We start from the raw sequence: 24,283 nt of genomic DNA, 5'->3' as shown, positions 1-24,283 counted from the left end.
CTACAGGGAGGAGGTGAGGGCCCTCGGAGTGTGGTGTCAGGAAAATAACCTCACGCTCAACGTCAACAAAACAAAGGAGATGATCGTAGACTTCAGGAAACAGCAGAGGGAGCACCCCCCTATCCACATCGACGGGACAAACTACCTGCCCTCCAGGACACCTACACCACCCGATGTCACAGGAAGGCCATAAAGATCATCAAGGACAACAACCACCCGAGCCACTGCCTGTTCACCCCGTTATCATCCAAAAGGCGAGGTCAGTACATGTGCATCAAAGCAGGGACAGAGCGACTGAAAAGCAGCTTCTATCTCAAGGCCATCAGACTGTTAAACAGCCACCACTAACATTGAGTGGCTGCTGCCAACATACTGACTCATCGCCAGCCACTTTAATAATGGAAAAATTGATGTAAAAAATGTATCACTAGCCACTTTAAACAATGCCACTTAATATAATGTTTACATAGCCTACATTACTCATCCCGTGCTTCTACACCTGCATTGCTTGCTGTTTGGGTTTTAGGCGGGGTTTCTGTACAGCACTTTGAGATATCAGCTAATGTAAAAAGGGCTAAATAAATAAATTTGATATACTGTACTCTATACCATCTACTGCATCTTGCCATCTTTATGTAATAAATGTATCACTAGCCACTTTAAACAATGCCACTTTTATATGTCTACATACCCTACATTACTCATCTCATATGTATATACTGTACTCGATACCATCTACTGCATCTTGCCTATGCCGTTCTGTACCATCACTCATTCATATATCTTTATGTACATATTCTTCATCCCTTTACACTTGTGTATATAAGGTAGTTGTGAAATTGTTAGGTTACTCGTTGGTTATTACTGCATTGTCGGAACTAGAAGCACAAGCATTTCGCTATACTCGCATTAACATCTGCTAACCATGTGTATGTGACAAATAACATTTGATTTAAATATCAATGCCTTTCTTTAAAATCAATACACAAGTATATATTTTTTAAACCTGCATATTTAGTTAATAATGCCTACTAACATGAATTTCTTATAATTAGGGAAATTGTGTCACTTCTCTTGCGTTCCGTGCAAGCAGTCAGGGTATATTCAGCAGTTTGGGCCACCTGGCTCATTGCGAACTGTGTGAAGTCCATTTATTCCTAACATAGACATAATTATGACACAACATTGAAGGTTGTACAATGTAACAGCAATATTTAGACTTAGGGATGTCATCCGTTAGATAAAATACGGAACAGTTCCGTATTTCGCTGAAAGAATAAACGTTTTGTTTTCGAAATGATAGTTTCCGGATTCAACCATATTAATGACCAAAGGCTCGTATTTCTGTGTATTATTATGTTATAATTAAGTCTATGATTTGATATAGCAGTCTGACTGAGCGATGGTAGGCAGCAGCAGGATCGTACGCATTCATTCAAACAGCACTTTCGTGCGTTTTGCCAGCAGCTCTTCACAATGCTTCAAGCATTGAGCTGTTTATGACTTCAAGCCTATCAACTCCCGAGATTAGGCTGGTGTAACCGATGTGAAATGGCTAGCTAGTTAGCGGGGTGCGCGCTAATAGCGTTTCAATAGGTGACGTCACTTGCTCTGAGACTTGGAGTAGTTATTCCCCTTGCTCTGCATGGGTAACGATGCTTCGAGGGTGGCTGCTGTCGATGTGGTCCTGGTTCAAGCCCAGGTAGGGGCGAGGAGAAGGACGGAAGCTATACTGTTACACTGGCAATACTAAAGTGCCTATAAGAACATCCAATAGTCAAAGGTATATGAAATACAAATGGTATAGAGAGAAATAGTCCTATAATTCCTATAATAACTACAACCTAAAACTTCTTACCTGGTAATATTGAAGACTCATGTTAAAAGGAACCACCAGCTTTCATGTGTTCTCATGTTCTGAGTAAGGAACTTAAACATTAGCTTTTTTACATGGCACATATTGCACTTTTACTTTCTTCTCCAACACTTTGTTTTGCATTATTTAAACCAAATTGAACATGTTTCATTATTTATTTGAGGCTAAATTGATTTTATTGATGTATTATATTAAGTTAAAATAAGTGTTCATTCAGTATTGTTGTAAATGTCATTATTACAAATAAATATATATATATTTTTAAAATCAGCCGAGTAATTGGTATCGGCTTTTTTTGGTACTCCAATAAATCGGTATCGGCGTTGAAAAATCATAATCGGTCGACCTCTAATCCACACCCCTACCTTTTTTGTAATGTATCTGTGACCAACAGATGCATATCTGTATTCCCAGGCATATGAAATTCATAGATTAGGGCCTAATTCAATTGACTGATTTCCTTATATGAACTGTAACTCAGTAAAAAAAACAAATATTGTTGCATTTATATTTTTGTTCTGTATATTTATCATTATCGCATCAATTCAGGTAACTTATTGCGATATGGATTCTTGTCCATATCGTCCAGCTCTCACACACACACACACACACACGAGTGATGGCATACACATTTCATTGCTCTGGAGTCACAGCAACAGAGACACTTTGTCTGAAGCTGTGAGCCCTGGATGAGTCAGTCAGTGATGGTGGAATAAAACAGACCTCTCACACAGACCTCCCTCTAATCAGGGCATACACACACACACAACTGAGATTACCTTTCTCATGGAAAAATCAAACAAATTACATTTCCCAACATGTCAATCACAAACCATGAGTCACATACACTAATGTCCTGTCCATGCTGTCTTTCAACACAGGTTATGCTGCTCACATGTCATCAATTGTAATCTAATATAGCCTTATTTTCATAAAGGAAAAATAACAAGAGACTAAAACAGTCTGTCAGCTTAGTTGATAATGAGAGTTTGAGAGAAGCAGACAGTAGAGGGTCAGTGCCAGGACTGTTGGGGACAGAGTTGACTCCAGTGCAGACAATCAGTGCTGCTGTAATAGGCCTTTCCCGGACAGTCGCCAATCTATGCCCCAGCCAGTCTTCTGCCTACTGTATATGTCTCTCCTTCACCCTCCCGTTCAGCCCAGCACAATTCATAAGACTAAAGACATTAGCTAAGGATCACCAATCAATCACTTTCTGTCATGACCGACATACAGAGATAGAGAAATCTGGTTATTCCTACTGGGGGATAGATCATGGTGACTGATAACCCAATTTCTCAGACAGATTTCAACATCTACCCGAATGAAACCTTGCGGGCAGTTGCCATGGTGACCAATCATCAGGCACGAGAAGAGACTGTTGGTTATCCCCATTCCCCAACCACACAATTTAGGTTCTAAAGGACCTCTCTATTCATGGAAAAGGGAAATTAAGAGGAACCGAAATGTTAAGACGGAACGGGGAAAAACTAGAGAGGAGAAAGAAGCAAAGACAATATATAGACAGAGGGCAATTAAAGTGCAGCAGGTGGTTGTGGCTCGGGGAACTGTACAGCCAGGCACTGCTGGAGTAATATGCCAGCCTAATCACAGGGCTGATGGCTCGGTCACACTGCCAGGGTGGGTTATTAACACCCGCCACCCACCAAATACGGTTAGATTTTGGCATTGGCTGGTAAGAAATTCTATTTCACCAGCCACATTGGCGGGTAAGAATTTCTATTTCACCAGCCACATTGGCGGGTGGTCACAATTTTCGGGAACATTATTTATTTTCGATCCAAAGCCCAAATGTAGAAGTTGGTTGAATTGAGCTGATAGATTACTAAACTGTGACTTTGTCCAAGTGTTTCTTGGCTAGTCACACGCTAGGTTGTTTTTCAATATTAGTTTGAGTTTGCTGCAAAAGTCCGCTAGTAGAACAGACATCACTGAGACACTGAGTGCAGTTACCACGATAATGGCCCACCACTTGAAAAGGGACAGCTAATGACTCAAATATTTGTGGGTAAATTGTGCTTAACTGAGCATGGAACAGTCCAAAAACCTTTAATTCATTAAACTTTGTCATTTATTATAATTAAAACACTGAAATAATTGTAAACATCAACTTGCGTACTCCTTGAAAAAAATGTCAGCGTTAGAGCCCTGAACTAATAATAATAAATAAGCCGTATCACTCAGCATTTTGTTGTTCAGATGTAGAACTGTTTAACTTTTCACTAGTGACTGGTATATTTTTTCCCCCATCTACCTGCCACAGTGGCTGGTGGACCAAAACGTTTAATTTCCCCACTCAGCACACTGCCCTGCAGGCCTGGGCGGGAGACAGCCCAAAGGGAGGGAAAGAGTCAGAGTCGTGGGGTGGAGGGGCAGGACCACTGGCACTGCTAGTGGTCAATTATCTCCCTTCACTGGACCCAGTGTGCAGTCAGAGCCCATTTGAACTTCTCCTGGCCCACTGTCAGTCTGCATCTGTGCTTAAAATTAGAAATGGTACCAAACGGGCGCAGGGGACAGTATAGGTTTAAGTCTGAGCTCTGTCGGTCACTGGACCGGGTCCCCTAACCCTCACCTCCACTGAGCTTGCCCTGAAGGGTTCCACCACCATGCAAGGGAAATCCTGGCTAATGACCCAGTGCAAAATAAACAACAAAAACAACTCCATCACAGCAGGCTTTACTGGTTGATAATCTGTTCTAATCTGGTCTGAAATGGCAGCAATATTGACCTCTCAATGAACTTTATATTAGGATCCCCATTAGCGACAGTTAAAAGGTTATTTTTGTGTTGCAAATAGAAACACAATAAGGAGGCTATATACAAGGTTTACCGGTACCAAGTCCATGTGCAGGGGTACCAGGTAGTTGAGGTTATACATGACTAGACAATGAGGATAAATAAAAAGTAGAAGCAGCGTATGTGAAGAGTTTGAAAGTGCATCTAAGTGTGGCTTCAATATGCATGCGTGTGTGTGTTGGAGTGTCAGTGTGTGTACAGTGAGTGTGCATAGAGCCAATGCAAGCATGTCAGTGCAAAAAGGGGGTCAATGCAAATAGCCCAGGTAGCCATTTGATTAACTGTCCCGCAGTCTTATGGTTTGGGGGTAGAAGCTGTTCATGAGCCTTTTGGTCCCAGACTAGGCGCTCCGGTACCGCTTGCCATGCAGTAGCAGAGGGATCCGTCTATGACTTGGGTGGCTGGAGTCTGACAATTTATAGGGCTTTTCTCTGACACCACCTGGTATGGAAGTCCTGAATAGCAGGGTGCTCAGCCTCCGTGATGTACTCGGCCATACGCACTACCCTATGTAGCGACTTGCGGTTGGATGCCAAGCAGTTGCCATACCAAGTGGTGATGCAACCAGCCAAGATTCTCTCAATGGTGCAACTGTATAACTTTGAGGATGTGAGGGCCAAATCTTTTCAGCCTCCTGAGGGGGAAAAGGAGTTGTCGTGCCCTCTTCACGACTGTTGATGTGTTTGGACCATGATGGGTCTTTAGAGACGTGGACACCTAGGAACTTGAAGCTCGGCCCTCAGTTTCCTGTAGTCCTCGATCAGCTCCTTTGGCTTGCTGATGTTGAGTGAGAGGTTGTTGTCCTGTCACCACACTGCCATTGATCAGGCCTACCACTGTTGTGTCGTCGGCAAACTTAATGATGGTGTTGGAGTCGTGCGCAGCCACGCAGTCATGGGGGAATAGGAGGGGACTGACCACACACCCCTGAGGGGCCCCCGTGATGAGGGTCAGTGTGGCGGATGTGGTGTTGCCTACCCTCACCATCTGGAGGCAGCCCAACAGGAAGTCCAGCATCCAGTTGCAGAGGGAGGGGTTTAATCCTAGGGTCCATAGCTTAGTGATGAACTTGGCAGGCATTGTGGTGTTGAACGCTGAGCTGTAGTTAGTTTACAGCATTCTCACTTAGGTGTTACTTGTGTCCAGGTGTGAAAGGACAGTGTTGAGTGCAATAGTGATGGCGTCATCTGTGGCTTTGTTGGGGTGGTATGCGAATTGGAGTGGGTCCAGGGTGTCTGGGATGATGGTGTTGATGTGAGCCATAAACAGTCTTTCAAAACATTTATGGCTACAGATGTGAGTGCTACGGGTCGATAGTCATTTAGACAGGTTACCTTGTTTTTGGGCACAGGTACTATGGTGGTCTGCTTGAAACATTTAGGTATTACAGACTGGGTCAGGGAGAGGTTGAAAATGTCAGTGAAAACACTTGCCAGCGCATGCTCCGAGTACGTGGCCTTGCGAATGTGTTTTGGGTCTTACTCACATCGGCTACAGAGAGCGTGATCACACAGTCGAACTGCTGGTGCTCTCATGCATGGTTCAGTGTTGCGTGCCTCAAAGCGAGCATAGAAGGCATTTAGCTTGTCGGGTAGGCTGGCGTCACTGGACAACTCGCGGCTTTGTAATCCGTGATCGTTATCAAGCCCTGCCACATTCGGCGAGCATCAACGCCTGTGTAGTTTTTATCTATGTTGATGCTTTGCTTGTTTTATAGTTCGTCAGAAGGTGTACCAGATTTTTTTTTATAAGCGCCCGGATAAGTGTTCCGCTCCTTGAAAGTGTCAGTACTAGCCTTTAGCTCTGTGCAGATGTTGCCTGTAATCCATAGCTTCTGGCTAGGATATGTACGTACGGTCACTGTGGGGATGACGTTGTCGATGCACTAATTAATGAAGCTGGTGACTGATGTGGTAAACCCCTCAATGCCATTGGATGAATCCCGAGAACATATTCCAGTTTGTGCTAGTGAAACAGTCCTGTATATTAGCATCACTTAAAATGGCGCCGGAAGAAATGGCAGCAGTTTTACGGGCGCCCAACCAATTGTGCCATTATGTTTTTTTTCACTTTATTCGTAACTTATTTTGTACATAATGTTTCTGCAACCGTATCTTACGGCAAAAAATAGCTTCTGGATATCAGGACAGCGATCACTCACCTCGGATTAGACTAAGATTTTTTCTACAACAAGGAGGACGCACAAGACATTCTCCAAACACCCCACAGGGCTGACATCCCCGTTATTTGCAAGAGGAAGTGGCGCAGGTACAGAGGACAAAGAGCTGGATGCCTTGTCAGGACCCGGAGAAGGTGAGTGGGAAAGCTGCCGTTACCGTCAATACTACTCGCCAACGTGCAATCATTGGACAATAAATTAGACAAGGTACGATCACGAATATCCTACCAACGGGACAAAACTGTAATATCCTATGTTTCACGGAATCGTGGCTGAATGACGACATGGATATTCAGCTAGCGGGATATACGCTGCACCGGCAAGATAGAACAGCACACTGCGGTAAGACGAGGGGGGCGGTCTGTGCATATTTGTAAACAACAGCTGGTGCACGAAATCTAAGGAAGTCTCTAGATTTTGCTCGCCTGAAGTAGAGTATATTGTGATAAATTGCAGGCCACACTACTTGCCTAGAGAGTTTTCAGCTATACATTTCATGGCTGTTTATTTACCACCACAGACAGATGCTGGCACTAAGACAACACTCAGTCAGCTGTATAAGGAAATAAGCAAACAGGAAACCATTCACCCAGAGGCGGCGCTCCTAGTGGCCGGAGACTTTAATGCAGGGAAACTGAAATCAGTTCTACCAAATTTCTATCAACATGTTAAATGTGCAACCAGAGCGAAAAAAAAAATCTAGATCACCTGTACTCCACACACAGAGACGCGTACAAAGCTCTCCCTCGCCCTCCATTTGGTAAATCCGACCACAACTCTATCCTCCCGATTCTTGCTTACAAGCAAAAATTAAAGCAGGAAGCACCAGTGACTCGGTCTATGAAAAAAGTGGTCAGATGAAGCACATGCTAAACTACAGGACTGTTTTGCTATCACAGACTGGAACATGTTCCGGGACTCTTCCGATGGCATTGAGGAGTACACCACATCAGTCACTGGCTTTATCAATAAGTGCATCGAGGACACCGTCCCTACAGTGACTGTACGTACATACCAACCAGAAGCCATGGATTACATGCAACAATCGCAATGAGCTAAAAGGGTAGAGCTGCCGTTTTCAACGAACCATCAAACAGGCAAAGCGTCAATACAGGGCTAAGATTGAATCATACTACACCGGTTCCGACGCTCGCCTTATGTGGCAGGGCTTGCAAACTATTACAGACTAAAGGGAAGCACAGCCACGAGCTGCTCAGTGACACAAGCCTACCAGACGAGCTAAATCATTTGTGCTCACTTCGAGGCAAGCAACACTGAGGCATGCATGAGAGCATCAGCTTTTCTGGACGACTGTGTGATTACGCTCTCCATAGCCAACGTGAGTAAGACCTTTAAACAGGTCAACATTCACAAGGCTACGGATTACCAGGATGTGTGCTACGGGCATGTGCTGACCAACTGGCAGGTGTCTTCACTGACATTTTCAACATGTCCCTGATTGAGTCTGTAATACCAACATGTTTCAAGCAGACCACCATAGTCCCTGTGCCCAAGAACACGAAGGCAACCTTCCTAAATGACTACAGACCCGTAGCACTCATGTCCGTAGCCATGAAGTGCTTTGAAAGGTTGGTAATGGCTCACATCAACACCATTATCCCAAAGACCCAGTCCAATTTGCATACCGCCCAAACAGATCCACAGATGATGCAATCTCTATTGCACTCCACACTGCCCTTTCACACCTGGACAAAAAGGAACACCTATGTGAGAATGCTATTCATTGACTACAGCTCAGCGTTCAACACCAAAGTACCCTCAAAGCTCATCACTAAGCTAAGGATCCTGGGACTAAACACCTCCCTCTGCAACTGGATCCTGGACTTCCTGACAGGCCGCTCCCAGGTGGTGAGGATAGGTAGCAACACATCTGCCACGCTGATGCTCCCCAGGGTTGCGTGCTCAGTCCCCTCCTGTACTCCCTGTTCACCCACGACTGCATGGCCAGGCACGACTCCAACACCATCATTAAGTTTGCAGACGACACAACAGTGGTAGACCTGATCACCGACGAGACAGACTATAGGGAAGAGGTCAGAGACTTGGCCGGGTGGTGCCAGAATAACAACCTATCCCTCAAAGTAACCAAGACTAAGGAGATGATTGTGGACTACAGGAAAAGGAGGACCGAGCACGCCCCCATTCTCATCGACGGGGGCTGTAGTGGAGCAGGTTGAGAGCTTCAAGTTCCTTGGTGTCCACATCAACAACAAACTAGAATGGTCCAAACACACCAAGACAGTCGTGGAGGGCACGACAAAGCCAATTCCCCCTCGGGAAACAAAAAATATTTGGCATGGGTCCTCAGATCCTCAAAAGGTTCTACAGCTGCAACATCGAGGCATGAGGACTGCAGATGTGGCCAGGGCAATAAATTGCAATGTCCGTACTGTGAGACAGCACTACAGGGAGACAGGACATACAGCTGATCGTCCTCGCAGTGGCAGACCACGTGTAACACCTGCCCAGGATCGGTACATCAACTGCCCGAATTACACCAGGAACGCACAATCCCTCAATCAGTGCTCAGACTGTCCGCAATAGGCTAAGAGAGGCTGGACTGAGGGCTTGTAGGCCTGTTGTAAGGCAGGTCCTCACCAGACATCACCGGCAACAACGTCACCTATGTGCACAAACCCACCGTCGCTGGACCAGACAAGACTGGCAAAAAGTGCTCTTCACTGACGAGTCGCGGTTTTGTCTCACCAGGGGTGATGGTCGGATTTGCATTTATCGTTGAATGAGCATTTCACAGAGGCCTGTACTCTTGAGCGGGATCGATTGGAGGTGGAGGGTCCGTCATGGTCTGGGGCGGTGTGTCACAGCATCATCGGACTGAGCTTGTTGTCATTGCAGGCAATCTCAACGCTGTGCGTTACAGGGAAGACATCCTCCTCCCTCATGTGGTACCCTTCCTGCAAGCTCATCCTGACATGACCCTCCAGCATGACAATACCACCAGCCATACTGCTCGTTTTGTGCGTGATTTCCTATAAGACAGGAATGTCAGCGTTCTGCCATGGCCAGCGAAGAGCCCGGATCTCAATTCCATTGAACACGCCTGGGACCTGTTGGATCGGAGGGTGAGGGCTAGGTCCATTCCCCCCAGAAATGTCCGGGAACTTGCAGGTGGCTTAGTGGAATAGTGGGGGTAACATCTCACTGCAAGAACTGGCAAATCTGGTGCAGTCCATGAGGAGATGCACTGCAGTAGTTAATGCAGCTGGTGGCCACACCAGATACTGACTGTTACTTTTGATTTTGACCCACCCTCTTTGTTCAGGGACACATTATTACATTTCTGTTTGTCACATGTCTGTGGAACTTGTTCAGTTTATGTCTCAGTTGTTTAATCTTGTTATGTTCATACAAATATTTACACGTTTCTTTTTTTGCTGAGTTTAGATAACACCAGACACAAAACAAAAAGGGAAACATAAGTATCTTTGAATAGATGAAGTGTAAACTTTTAATTATACTTGCTGACACCCTACATCCAAATGTTGGCACCAGTAGAGTAGCAAACTAGCTATGTAAACCACACCCCTCTGCAAACACAGGAGTAACAGGAGTTACTTATTTAAATTAGGTAAGAGAATACCATGTTATCATTGGTGTATTCAAATTATTAAAGGTGACATCACCCTATCCCTTTAATAATGAGTGTTTGACATGGGGACGGGACATGCAACTTTATGATCAAACTTTATCAAATGTAGAAGCTAGTCATTTTTCATACTTCCGTCATCATACATTGATCTGGTTTCATCCAAATAATCAACATATTTCACCGAAAACATGATTTTGACTATTCATGACCTAATAAAAGGTTGGATGACTAACTGGTGCAACCAGCCCCTGCTGCCCACACACTCACTAAAAAAACACCACACACAGTTCTGAACATTGTATAGCCTATCAATTAAATAGGACATGCGTCGATAAAAAATTAAGAGAGTCACTAATCCACGACAACGGCAGTGTAGGGTGGCACAGTGAGACAGTTCAGAATACATTTCCAGCAGGCTGGGCATTTGTCAGACCAGTCCGACTGTTCCATTGCGCTTTTGGGATAGCCATTGGCACATTTTGCCAACAGAAGGGAATAAAGACGTGCTGCCTATAGCTAGTCTAGCTGGCAGTCCATCTAGCCTTCACTGTGTGACTGCCGACACATGAAAGCACCACCTCCAAATCCTTACCTCCTTTTGGAGATAATATGTACATATTCCCTGTTCTAAGCTTGGGCACCTCCTGAGTTAATTGAATTGCTTCAATTCAAACCAACTGGAATTCACTCTCATTCAACAGCTGAAGAGGGAAATGGCATTGCCTTATGTCAGGTGGCGGAAACGTTGCACTGTCTGGCGTAAGACAATAGGGAAATGGGGCATCGCTGATGGCAGTTTGCTAAGAAATTACAAATGCATAGGGAATCTTTCACATAATGTCACCTCATATGTATGATGCCCCTGTTGCTGATTGTATAGGTCAGATAACACTTTACTAACCCATGTGTTACTAGCCTCATGCAGAGGAAATCTTGTCAGTGATTGATGATGGGGCTGCTGGCTGGCATCAGTGTGGAGACTTAGCTGTGCTCTCGTGTCTGGTTCGGTTCAAGCAATCATTAGACAGTTCAGAAAGACTAAGGGCAAGAGACTCAACTTGTCTATTAAGAGAACAAACAGACAGGCCTGAGTCAATAACGTGACGTGTCAATGTGTCCCCCAAAAATATTTTCCCAAAATCAACAACAAATAAATACAAAATGTTGTGTCACTACCCTTTCTCTTTTGAGTCCTAAAAACGTTCATGGTGAAATGTGAAAAAACCCTGTCACTTTGGTGCTCTAAAGTTAGAGAAAGTCATTCGGAGTGAGTCGTTTGAGAAGCAGCCTGACTGCTGCTCCCTCCCTCATACTGACCATCAGTCAGAATGACTGACAAATTATTATGCTCACTCAGCTGCACCTCACAAATTATCTATTACCAGTGTGATCATATACCTACAATTACTAAAGATGCTCTGAAGAACAACATTGATAGGGCAATTCAAGCATAGCCAATATGCAGCGATAATGTATTGGACCAAAAGCCTACTGCACAAACCTCATTGCTACAGATCTGTTTTTAATTGGTTAATGTTGCATAGGCTTACGTTTAAGTCATGTTTAAAAAATTAAAACATCGGAGTGGTAGATCTCAGCTTGCATTTTGACTCGAAAGTGATCTTGATTCAGAAAAGTTGTGACCACTGGTCTAAATGTTAATAAAAAATCTTAAATAATAAAACATTCTGGCATGATATTGTCAGAGTCTATTCCACTATACTGTTATATGGGTAAGACATTTTATGCAGAAAGGTTTTAAATACTTCAACTACTTTTGTCCGGAAAAATGACTCGTTATTATCATCTGGTGCAACAGGCATCACGTCACCAGAGGGAAATCATCCTTATACGCCACGATGTCGGACTCCCTGAAACACTTTCAAATGTATGCCAAACAAACACCATTGATTGCAAAGTTAAAGCCATACAACTATATGCAAAAACATTTACACTGAAAATTAGACAAGACATAATTTACTCGAAGAACAGTGCAGATGCAAAAGGTTGGTAAAATGATGGTAAATTCTCCATCAGTTTATGTGATCAAGTTCTGAAAACGCTTAAATATTTACTCTGAATCAAAATTCAAAAGATGTCTGCAGAAAGAATGGGGTGTCAGCTATGATACCTTGAGTTTGAAGACATCTATTTTGAAAATTGAACTACAGTATTTTATTTAACCTTTGACAGACCAACAGTAAATGAAGTGGATTAACACCAGGTAACGAGATGATGGCATGGGTCCCTAATCTGTAACACACATAAATGCATAATTATGAATGTCATCCTCTTCATGCTGATGTATCCTGAATAGGTACATAAAAGGAAGAAAAATGCAGCATCTTCCTTTGAATTTTGGGGTATTATTCTACCCCTGGCAATTATTGTAATTTGCCCCGCAAACAAGACCAAAATTATTGATCCGGACGAAATCTGAACCAATCGTAGACTTCTGTTTGTTTTACATGTTTGGAGAGCACAGTACAGAAAAGTAGAAAATAGTGCAGTACAATACAGCAGAGTACTCTACTATAGTGTGCTCTACAGTACTGTACTTTTCCTTATTTTATTAGGTATTAAGGGATCATTGTTAAACATCACCACCCTACCCCTCTATACAGTGTGTGTTTGAGTATGAAAGAAGAGCGAGGGGGTGTCCCTAAAGAAATTACACCATCTTACCCATGTAACAGAATAGGCATTAGTCGCAACCAGCCATGATCATTCAGTACAACCAGTGTTTTTAAAAATGGCATTATTGTATTGCCTCAAATGAAGAGAGAAACTCAGACTAAGAGAAATGTAATTTTACAAAATGTATTTAATGATTTTTATTTCCGTAACAGAGGTTTTAGTTGACAAGGGGTCGTCCAGTGAAAAAGTATTTTTTAAATTATACTGGACCTGGAAATTTGAGACCATGTACACAGTGTACAAAACATTATGAACACCTGCTCTTTCCATGACAGACTGACCAGGTGAAAGCTATGATCCCTTATGTCACTTGCTAAAACCAGTGTAGATGAAGGGGAGGAGACAGGTTAAACAATGATTTTTAAGCCTTGAGACATGGATTGTGTGTGTGCGGTGCGCCCTTCAGAGGGTGAATGCGCAAGACAAAAGATTTAACTGCCTTTGAAAGGGGTATGGTAGTTAGTGGCAGGCGCACCGGTTTGTGTCAAGAACTGCAACACTACTGGGTTTTTCACAACAGTTTCCTGTGTGCATCAATAAATGGTCCACCACCTAAAAGACATCCAGCCAACTTGGCAAGTGTGGGAATCATTGGCATCAACATGTGCCAGCATCTGAGGGCAAAAGGGGGGGGGGGTGGAACTCAATATTAGGAAGATGTTCTTAATGTTTTGTACACTCATTGTACATACACTACTAAAAGTATGTGGACACCTGCTCGTTGAACATCCCATCCAAAATCACAGGCATTAATATGGAGTTGGTCCCGCCTTTGCTGCTATAACAGCCTACACTATTCTGGTAAGGCTTTCCACTAGATGTTGGAATATTGCTGTGGGGACTTGCTTTCATTCAGGCACAAGATCATTGGTGAGGTCAAGTTCTTCCACACAGATCTCGATAAATCATTTCTGTATGGACCTCACTTTGTGCACAGGGGCATGGTCATGCTGAAACAGGAAAAGGCCTTCCCCAAACTGTTGCCACAAAGTTGGAAGCACAGAATTGTCTAGAATGTCAACATATCCTGTAGCATTAAGATTTCCCTTCACTGGAACTAAGGGGCCTTGCACGAACCATGATAAACAGTCCCATACCATTATTCCTCCTCCACCAAACTTCGCAGTTGACATTTTGCATTGGGGCAGTTAAACCCAGATTGTTCGTTGGACTGCCAGATGGTGAAGTGTGATTCATCACTCAACAGAAAGCGTTTCCTCTGCTCCAGAGTCCAATGGCGACGCGCTTTACACCACTCCAGCCAACACTTAGCATTGCGAATGGTGATCTTAGGCTTGTGCGTCTGCTCGGCCACGGAAGCTCCCGACAAAACAGTTCTTGTGCCGACGTTGCTTCCAGAGGCAGTTTGGAACTCGGTAGCGAGTGTTGCAACCGAGGACAGACACTTATGCGCTTCAGCACTCAATGTTCTGTGAGCTTGTGTGGCCTACCACTTCACGGGTGAGCCATTGTTGCACCTTGATGTTTCCACTTCACAATACCAGCACTTAGTTGACCCAGGCAGCTCCAGCAGGGCAGGAATTTGATGAACTGACTTGTTGGAAAGGTGGCATCCTATGACAGTGCTACATTGAAAGTCACTGAGCTCTTCAGTGACTGAAACAGCCAAATCCACTAATTTGAAGGGGTGTCCACATACTCGTGTGTTTGTTTTCATTACACTTTTTTTTTTACTATTATTTTCTTTAAATAATGCTCCGAAAAAGTCATTAGGCACAACCATGAATGTTATTTTAGGAGGTAAATATATATTTTACACTTTACAAAAATGTATTGCAACAAACCCCAAAAGTGCATAGGTAACACTCAAGGGAACATAAGTGTTTCAAAATGAATATATATTTTTTAATTGTGTCACTTTTGAAAAGCTTATTAGTCTGACCTGCCTACTCTTTTACCCGTGCCCTGTATTTCACTGACTAAAGTGACTATATACCTCCATGAGAATTATGACACCACTGAGTCATTCATTCACACCATGTTTAACAGTCGAATGCTTCTCACTTCATGTCAAAACCTGCTTTGGCCACATTTTAGCCTAGATAATAATGAGACCTTACAGACTGTCAAAACTGATTTCACAGACATCTGATTTTGTCCGAAAATACATGTGACAGGTCCTTCTTGGCTTGAAGAGAAACATTGGGCATATACACAGACTACAAACAAACCAGTGTGTGAAATAGCTCGGCGACTGCCGTTAGTGTTGAGGTGTTCCGTCTGTCAACCATGGCTGCTTAAGTAAATGGACCCAGTGTATGGGCTGATGGCCACTGCCACGTTACTTTATTAAAGATGTATGGAGGCCAGGGGGGAGATGACGAAGACAGAGGCTCTCCAGGCTAACTTAAACAAGTCTCAGCTGTGTGTGTGGGTGGTTACCATTAGCATCGCACAAGGGGAAGAGACTAACATTCAACCACTTTGTCATGGAGTTCATTTCAAAAGAATAGCTGTCATTCCACAGATACAGCAAGATCAAAATAAAATTCAGTAGAAGGGCTGGATTTTGGATAGTCTTTTTTTAATTTTTTTTTTATAACTTGAAGCCACACTATCAGTATTCCATACAATATTTAACAGCCCCTCTGCAGAAGTGCAGGTCAGAGTATGGCTTCACTCCAGCAAGCTCACCAGCTCCATCCCTTTAACACACAAGTCACACTCAACAGCAGGGCTTCTTTATTCCAGTGCAGCCCCTTCAACTGGTGCCCCTCTCCCCTTCACCTGGGTCAGATGTGCTGGCCAAGCAGCAGCCACGAGAGTGAAGCTCAAGGTCGAGCTCAGGTTTCACTTTGCCTCCGGCTCCCTGGTGACAGCCCGGGTCATGTTCTCAGAGCAGGGCACAGGAGAGGATCCACCTGTGGAGAGCTGCCAGGCACCTGTGTGTGCTACTGCCACCGGGGAAAATAATAGTCAGCTCCCGAGTGGCGCAGTGGTCTAAGGCAATGCATCTCGGTGCTAGCGGCGTCACTACAGACACCCTGGTTCGAATCCAGGCTGTATCTCAACCGGCCGTGATTGGGAGTCCCATAGGGCGGCGCACAATTGGCCCAGCGTCGTCCAGGTTTGGCCATCATTGTAAATAAGAATTTGTTCTTAACTGACTTGCTTAGTTAAATAAAAAATACAAATTTTAAGAATGAGAGGAGGCATCTCTACAAGTAGTATCTGTATGAGTGCCAGGCCAGCCAGGATGCAAGTAGCATACGGGTGGCAGGCTGAGCACTGCAAAGCGACTCATCTCCATTAATATCTAAGGTTGGTATTCAAGACACAAAGGTGCGGATCAGGGTTCCAGTTATGTCTGTTCAATCAAACCCTCCACACTATGAGCTGTGGAAAGTGTTAGTGGATTTTGAAGAAACTTGGATATCTACTTCAAAAGAGTGAAAAGGTTGGCAAAATAGAGACACTGGATTTGTTAGGATAATAGTTAATTCCTGGCATTAAGGTAAGGAGAGGTAGACTAGCTAGGGCACTGACACCAAGCAGCCAGGACAGGCCACAGGGGATGTACAAGGCTATGTAAAACGCCAAGCAAAACAGAATATTCATTATGAGCCGCTGGGTAATGTGTAAATGTTAGCTCCTTCCTTTGCGTTGCTTTGTATTCCCCACCCCTCTCTCTGATTAACTGGGCTTACTGATTGATACACAGCCCAAGGACCTTTTTCTCCAGTGCAAAACTCTGACAAGTTTGCCATTTGGCGAGGGAAAAAAATCTAACTATAGAAATCAAATTACTGTGCTCAGTGTAGATTACATGTGAATTTATTTTGAGCTTTTCAGTTACTGTCAGGAAGCAGCCAGTGTTTCCTTTATTCTGCAAGACAAACACTGAGCAAAACAGTCTTGTTTGGGTAGTCTAATTGGTAAGTGCCACAGCACAGCTCCATACCTGGCACCTGTCTGCAGTGCCTTTACTGGTAGATCCGCTTCCTGTGGCTTTAGATCCTTAGCAGGCTGCTGGGGGGCAATTTGATACGTCTGATTGTATGACAATCTCTGACACTGGGGAGTTAGCCTAAAGGGGAAGAGGAGATTCTCAGTCGGCCCAATAGAGCGGGAATATCAGGCTACTGATGTGACAGGCTGGGCTACCTCCCCACAAGCAGCGTCCTTTCCCAAGGCCCAACAGCTGGAGCTCAGGACAACACAGGGGAATGACACACCGATTGTCAACCTCCACTGTGTGTCAAACAATTCCACCAGGTCAAAGTGTAATATTGAGGTTGATGCTGCCATTACTGTAGGCTTAAGTTTGCTACAAGCTTTCCTCAGTTGAACGACTCACATGGGCACTTTTGTCCACATCGTCGTTGCGTTCCACCCAGAGGAAGTCCGCCTTGTCTAGTGTATATCCATTAGGGTGCTTGGGGAACCAGACTAGCTTACCAAGCAAGAAGGCACTCTGCAGCTAGTGACGACATTCAAACTTCCAGATCCGGTGGTTATGCCTTTTTGTTTACAAATGCTAGCTAGCTAGATGTCTCTCTAGTCTGGTGTTCTATGCTTCAACACTACTTTTTTAGCCTAGGAAACATGTCTATATGAATTGCAACAGCAAGAGCTTGAACTGTTCTTACTACTCGACAGAGAAAATGGAAGGTTCGTCCACTGAACACTTCAAGAGGAGATGGAGGAAACATATCTCCGTTAAACACCAGCACTGGGCTCCCCCCTCATTCACACCAGCTTGATTTTACTGTGTGAGGGGCAAGGTTTTCATATAGTTTGCAGGCCAATAGCACACTAACAGTCCTCCATACATTTTCTGACTTCCATCTTGTGTCAACAGCTTTACAATTTATGACATATACAGCGTCTTTGGAAAGTATTCAGACGCCTTGACTTACAACCTTATTCTAAAATGGATTAAACAGTCCCCCCCTCTCAATCTACACACAATACCCTATAAATGACCAAAATAAACAGGTTTAGAAATGTTATTACAAATAAACTGAAAAATTACATAAGTATTCAGACCTTTGACTCAGTACTTTGTTGAAGCACCTTCGGCAGCGATTACAGCAGAATCTTCTTCTGTATGATGCTACAAGCTTGGCACACCTGTATTTGGGGAGTTTCTCCCATTCTTCTCTGCAGAACCTCTCAAGCTCTGTCAGGCTGGATGGGGAGTGTTGCTGCACAGCTATTTTCAGGTCTCTCCAGAGATGTTCGATCTGGTTCAAGTCCAGGCTCTGGCTGGGCCACTCAAGGACATTCAGAGACTTGTCCCAAAGCCACTAATGAGTTATCTTGGCTCTGTTCTTAGGGTCGTTGTCCTGTTGGAAGGTGAACCTTCGCTCCAGTCCCTGCCGCTGAAAGACATCCCCACAGCATGATGCCGCAACCACAACGCTTCACCGTAGGGATGGTGCCAGGTTTCCTCCAGACGTGACGCGTGGCATTCGGGCCAAAGAGTTAAAACTTGGTTTAATCAGACCAGAGAATCTTGTTTCTCATGGTCTGAGTCCTTTAGGTGCATTTTGGCAAACTCCAAGCGTGCTAACATGTGCCTTTTAATGAGGAGTAGCTTCTGCCTGTCCAATCTACCATCAAGGCCCGATTGGTGGAGTGCTGCAGAGATGGTTGTCCTTCTGCAAGGTTCTCCCATCTCCAGAGGAACTCTTGAGCCATGTCAGTGACCATTGGGGTCTTGGTCACCTCCCTGACCAAGGCCCTTCTCCATAACACAAGGTGGTACATTTTCATGTGTAGTGGCCTTTCAATGGAGACCTTCCTGTGGGTGAGAATGAGTGTCCAGCTTCAGACAATAAGGACAGAAACCCAAGACATTGGCCTCATCTAGCTCATGTAGAAAGCAGTACACATTTACAGAGTGACTGATTCAGAACAGTAGTAGTTTTAGTACAAATAACCAGATTGTAAATAACTATCTAAAAGGTCTGCAAATGTCTCACAAGAAGAAATCCCAAAAAAGGAAAACACACTGTCCCTGACAAATGTGAGACATTGATCAGGAGGAATAGACACCAGCCATGGTACCATGATGTCATAGACTGCCTTTGCTGGACACTGCTGCTGTTCTGCAACTCCTGCTGCTGTAACTCTTCCACCCTCTGCATAACGTCCGTGTCCAAAGGATCCTCAGCTGTCTTCCTCTTCCAGCCACTGGAGCTGGGTCAGAGGTTGATTGACATGAACCAGGCCGGGGAGATGATGAACCAAGGGGCGATTAACCACCTTTAGATGAGCTGCAAAAAGCACCACCCACCTCAAAGCAGATGGTGAATATATTAGAATACGTCGCAATAACTCTTATACATCTCCATGGGTCCCTTAGAGTTAAAATGATTAATCAAAGGAACGGAGTCCATAAACATCTCAAACTAATTAATACATGCACACACCCCATTGTCTGTTTTCAGATGTTTGAACTAGCCCTGCTAATCATGTTGATAACACAGGCACTAAATATTTCCCACTCACAATTTCTCCCACACAGAAAAGAGCCAACATGTACTAACTAGGTCTTCTAAACTTAAGATCACAAACACAGTACAAAAGTACTCGGCTGCATGACAAGAGTACATATCGTATCTGGCATATGGGTGTCTGACGAGGTTTCAAAGATACACGAAGCCAATCCAGTTGTCGGACAATGGGCAGGACTCACACCGGCGGCAGCCCTACTCCACGTCTCCTTCACCCTTTTCAGATTGCGAACAGACTGGTCCCAAATCTTTCTCCATGTTTCTTTGATATCAGTATCAGTGTTCAAATTGTGATATCTCCATCCAGCGGTTGTCTTTTGCGTGCTTGTCTGAATACAACCGCATCAAAGGGTGGTATTGGAGCTCGGATTGTCTCATCAGCTTGCACAGACGCTCCTTGAAACTGGACAGACATAATTGCTCGTAGCAAATCTCAAACTAAAATCACACAAAAAGGAAGCTTGCAAGTAGAATAGTAAGGAGTAGCACGACCTACATTGATTGCGTTTTCATACCAGAAGGGATATTGAAACAGATGTGATGTAGACACAGGGGCGGGACTTTGTTGCAAAACTCACTCAATACTGCCCCGGAAGGTATCCCAGTGGTTAGAGCGTTGGGCCAATAACCGGAAGGTTGATGGATCGAATCCCCTAGCTGACAAGTAAAAAATCTGTAGTTCTGCCCCTGAGCAAGGCACTGTTCCCCGGGCACCAAAGACGTGGATGTAGATTAAGGCAGCCACCTGCACCTCTCTGATCCAGATTAAAATGTGGAAGAGACATTTCAGTTGAAGGCATTCAGTTGTCCAACTGACTAGGTCTTTCCCTTGCCCAGTCTTCTCAAGGAATAATAAGTCAGCTCTCATATTCCAGGTTAAAAAAAAGAAGAAAGTTTTTGTGACGAAAAGCTACATCGCAACACTGTGCTGTGCTCTGTAGGGTCCATTTCTGAAGGGTACAAGATCAGCCTTTAATCACAATTCTTACAATTACAGCTATCAACCAGCCCCAGCAGTTAACAGAAAAAGATATATAAAAAATAAACCACATGAACAACATTATGTAATCTAGACCAGAGGATAACATTTTCACTATTGTTTACATACAGTAGTCCTGCCTTCTTCCCCCACCCCACCAGCTCGGAGCAGAGCTTGGCAAAGACCTCCCCAAGGACAGCAACATAAATAGAATCAAGGATGGAGGTGGTAAGAAGGGCAGCCAATGGAATGGAAAGAGACCATGCAACAGCTTCTGCATGGCCAGGGTGCAGGTGAAAGGATGGGCAGAGTAAAGAGAGGCCGGGTTTATAAAATAAACAAACATTACACATACTGAAGGATTAGTGGACATATGTGGTAGCAGCAGCAGAGATTTGGACTGGGATTTGGACCCAGTCCAAATCCCCACTCAGATTTCCTACACCAGAGAACCTCAACGACTAACACACAAAATCAGAAACCTGGAAAATTCAGAGCAAGTACAGTAGAAGGTTTTGCTCGTTTCTGTAGCACTGAGGAGGGAGGGGGCATCATCGCTTGCCATTGCCAACATAACTCCCACCTGTTCTGGGTAGAGCGTAAGTAAGGGCCCAGACACACCAATAGCGTTTGCTGGCCGATAGCATTTAGCACCTCAACGTAATTTGCGAACTGAGTGCCGATTGTACATGTAGAATCACAAAACAATGTGTCAGTCAGACGTCTCCAGCTGGTGGTCCCTAAAACAGCGCGCTGAGCGATTGGCAGATGAACGCTATATCCACATTCAGTGCGAGATGCGCGAGCGAGCATTAACAGTTCCAAAGACTATAGCATTACCCAAGCAAACAAGGGTATATTTTAAAACTACAACAAAACAAGAAACAGTCCCTGTGTGTCTGTACACCTCAAGGGCAATTGTTTGTAGAGTTACTGTAGGGTAAGTAGCAGAGGCCATCTGGACTTCTAAACAGCTGTCACTAATCGCATTGACTTTGCTGGCATTTGTGTTTTTTGATCTCCATTTCTCTTGGTTAGCAGCACGAATACACAATCCAAGGGACACATTAACTGGGGGATCAAATGCCATTGCTACATGTAAATACCAAAATAAAGGAAACACAAACATAGTGTCTTAATAGGGCATTGGGCCACCAGAACAGCTTCAATACACCTTGGCATAGACTTTACAAGTGTCTTGGAACTCTATTGGAGAGATGCGACAACATTCTTCCACGAGAAAAACCATCATGTGTTAATGACACACACACTATAAACCCACTATGGTCATTTGAGACCCTTCTTTCAAAGTCACTAAGATCTCTTCTAGCCATGGTAGCCGGGCATATTTATACATTTAAATCATTTAGCAGACACTTATCCAGAGCAACTTGCAGTAGTGAGTGCAAACATTTTCATAAAATGTTATGTACATGACCATAAGCATGATGGGATCTTGATTGCTTAATTACCTCAGCAACCACACCTGTGTGAAAGCATCTGCTTTCAATATACTATGTATCCCTCATTTACTCAAGCATTTCCTTTATTTTGGCAGTTAACGTTACTTATTAAAGGGCATCATTGTTCTTCTGCAAAGGGCTTGCTCTAACTAACCAGACAGTGACAGTCCACCTCCCCATATGACTTGCTCGGTGTTCTGAATGTCATGAAAGGAAATAGTGTTAACCTATAACCCTATAGATAAATACACAACCAAGATAGGCCTAGTTATAGGGAAATGGCTAATGTCAGGGTTGTACTGTCGCCTAGTTAGCATCTCAAGTCCAATAGCTAGCTAGAAAAGCTCCAAAAACATGCTCTTCCAACCAGCCTCTGCTGTGCTGGTCTACCGCTAGCTAGCTATTTATAGTCCGTTAACGACTGAACGTTAGTAGCAAGACAACTAAAACACCATGTGTGAAAATTACAGTAAATTAATGAGATCGACAAAAACGTTAGGTTTCATAACTAGATAGTTAGCCAGCCACCAACAACCAGTGCAACAACCAGCTAGTTAACACATACTGTAGCTGCTAGCTAACTGGCTTGAGAACGCACTTCACCAAACCTTTGGCTAACAAAATCAGCTAGCTAACGTTATAGCTACTGCCACACAAATGTAACATTAGGAAACACTTTTTAGGGGGCTACACGCTCTTTATATCCAATAATTGACCTTTTGCGCCATGTTACTCACCCGTTGACTTTTGATAAAACCGTGGAAATAGCAGGGTCTGCCTGGCTGTCTCGTAGTGCTCTGAATCACTCGATTCCAATGTGCCAACTGAAAACACTACTCTGACATACATTCAAGGCGGACCTTTTCAATGCGGGAAAGGGGGGGGGGGGGCAGCAGCTCCCATGATTTTCCATTCACCACCCCTGGAGCATGACCAGAACGAGTGGTAGGAGCTATATTATGACTTCTCTCAGCAGTCTAAATCTGTCCTGTACAATGTTTTTAAATTGAATACCTGTATTATGACTTAGTTAATTTCCCTAGTCTGATTCTGGGCATTGTAAGATCATTTGCATAAAATACATGACCAAAAGTATGTAGACACCTGCTTGTCAAACAGCTCATTCCAAAATCATGGGCATTAATATGGCGTTGATCCCCTTTTGCTGCTATAACAGCCTCCACTATTCTGGGAAGGCTTTCCACTACATGTTGGAACATTGCTGCGGGGACTTGCTTCCATTCAGCCACAAGAGCATTCGTGATGTTGGGCAATTAGACCTGGCTCACAGTCGCCATTCCAATTCATCCCAAAAGGTGTTCGATGGGTTTGAGGTCAGGGCCCTGTGCAGGCCAGTCAAGTTGTTCCACTCGACAAACCATTTCTGTATAAACCTCGCTTCGTACACAGAGGCATTGTCATGCTGAACCAGGAAAAAGCCTTAGCCAAACTGTTGCCAAAGTTGGAAGCACAGAATCATCTAGAATGTCATAGTATGCTGTAGCATTAAGATTTCCCTTCACTGAAACTTAGGGGCCCGAACCATGAAAAACAGCCCCAGACTATTATTCCTCCTCCAAACTTTACAGTTGGCACTATGCATTGGGGCAGGTAGCGTTCTCCTGGCATCCGCCAAAGCCAGATGGTGAAACGTGATTCATCATTACAGAGAACACCGTTTTCACTGGTCCAGAGTCCAATGGCGGTGAGCTTTACACCACTTCAGCTGATGCTTGGCATTGCACATGGTGATCTTAGGCTTGTGTGCGGCTACAATTGAACCAAAGAGCTCTAGCAGGGCAGAAATTTGACATACTCACTTGTTGGAAAGGTGGCATCCTATGACAGTGTCACGTTGAAAGTCACTGAGCTCTTCAGCAAGGCCATTCTACTGCCAATGTTTATCTACGGAGATTGCATGGCTGTGTGTTCGATTTAATACACCAACGGGTGTGGCTGAAATTGCCAAATCCACGAATTTGAAGGAGGGTGTCCTCATACTTTTGTATATAGTGTATTAGTCTGATTCATTCACCACCATATTTCAAGAGTAACAACATACAGATTACAGGTAATTTAGATAAAGCTGGTTTATTTTCTTGCATGGAAATCTGAAATAATTATTTCTTAAACAAACCCTTATGAAAAAAAGATTG

The 24,283-nt window shown here is 44.0% G+C and overlaps 1 protein-coding gene across 4 annotated transcripts in view; it reads right to left on the bottom strand.

Moving 5' to 3' along the window:
• The window catches only part of LOC139557309 (protein NDRG3-like), a 72,176-nt gene extending 49,183 nt beyond the window's left edge, over positions 1 to 22,993 (bottom strand). For all 4 annotated transcript variants that reach the window (XM_071371933.1, XM_071371936.1, XM_071371935.1 and 1 more), the window contains exon 1: positions 22,865 to 22,993. The gene's annotated coding sequence lies outside the window, so the exon portion shown is untranslated. The remainder of the gene's footprint in view (positions 1 to 22,864) is intronic.
• Between the last annotated feature and the right edge of the window lie 1,290 nt (positions 22,994 to 24,283).

Source organism: Salvelinus alpinus, chromosome 28, assembly GCF_045679555.1.
Source record: "Salvelinus alpinus chromosome 28, SLU_Salpinus.1, whole genome shotgun sequence".
Lineage (NCBI taxonomy): Eukaryota > Metazoa > Chordata > Actinopteri > Salmoniformes > Salmonidae > Salvelinus > Salvelinus alpinus.
Note: the sequence above shows the minus strand (reverse complement) of the source record. Positions and strands in the feature narration are given on the sequence as shown.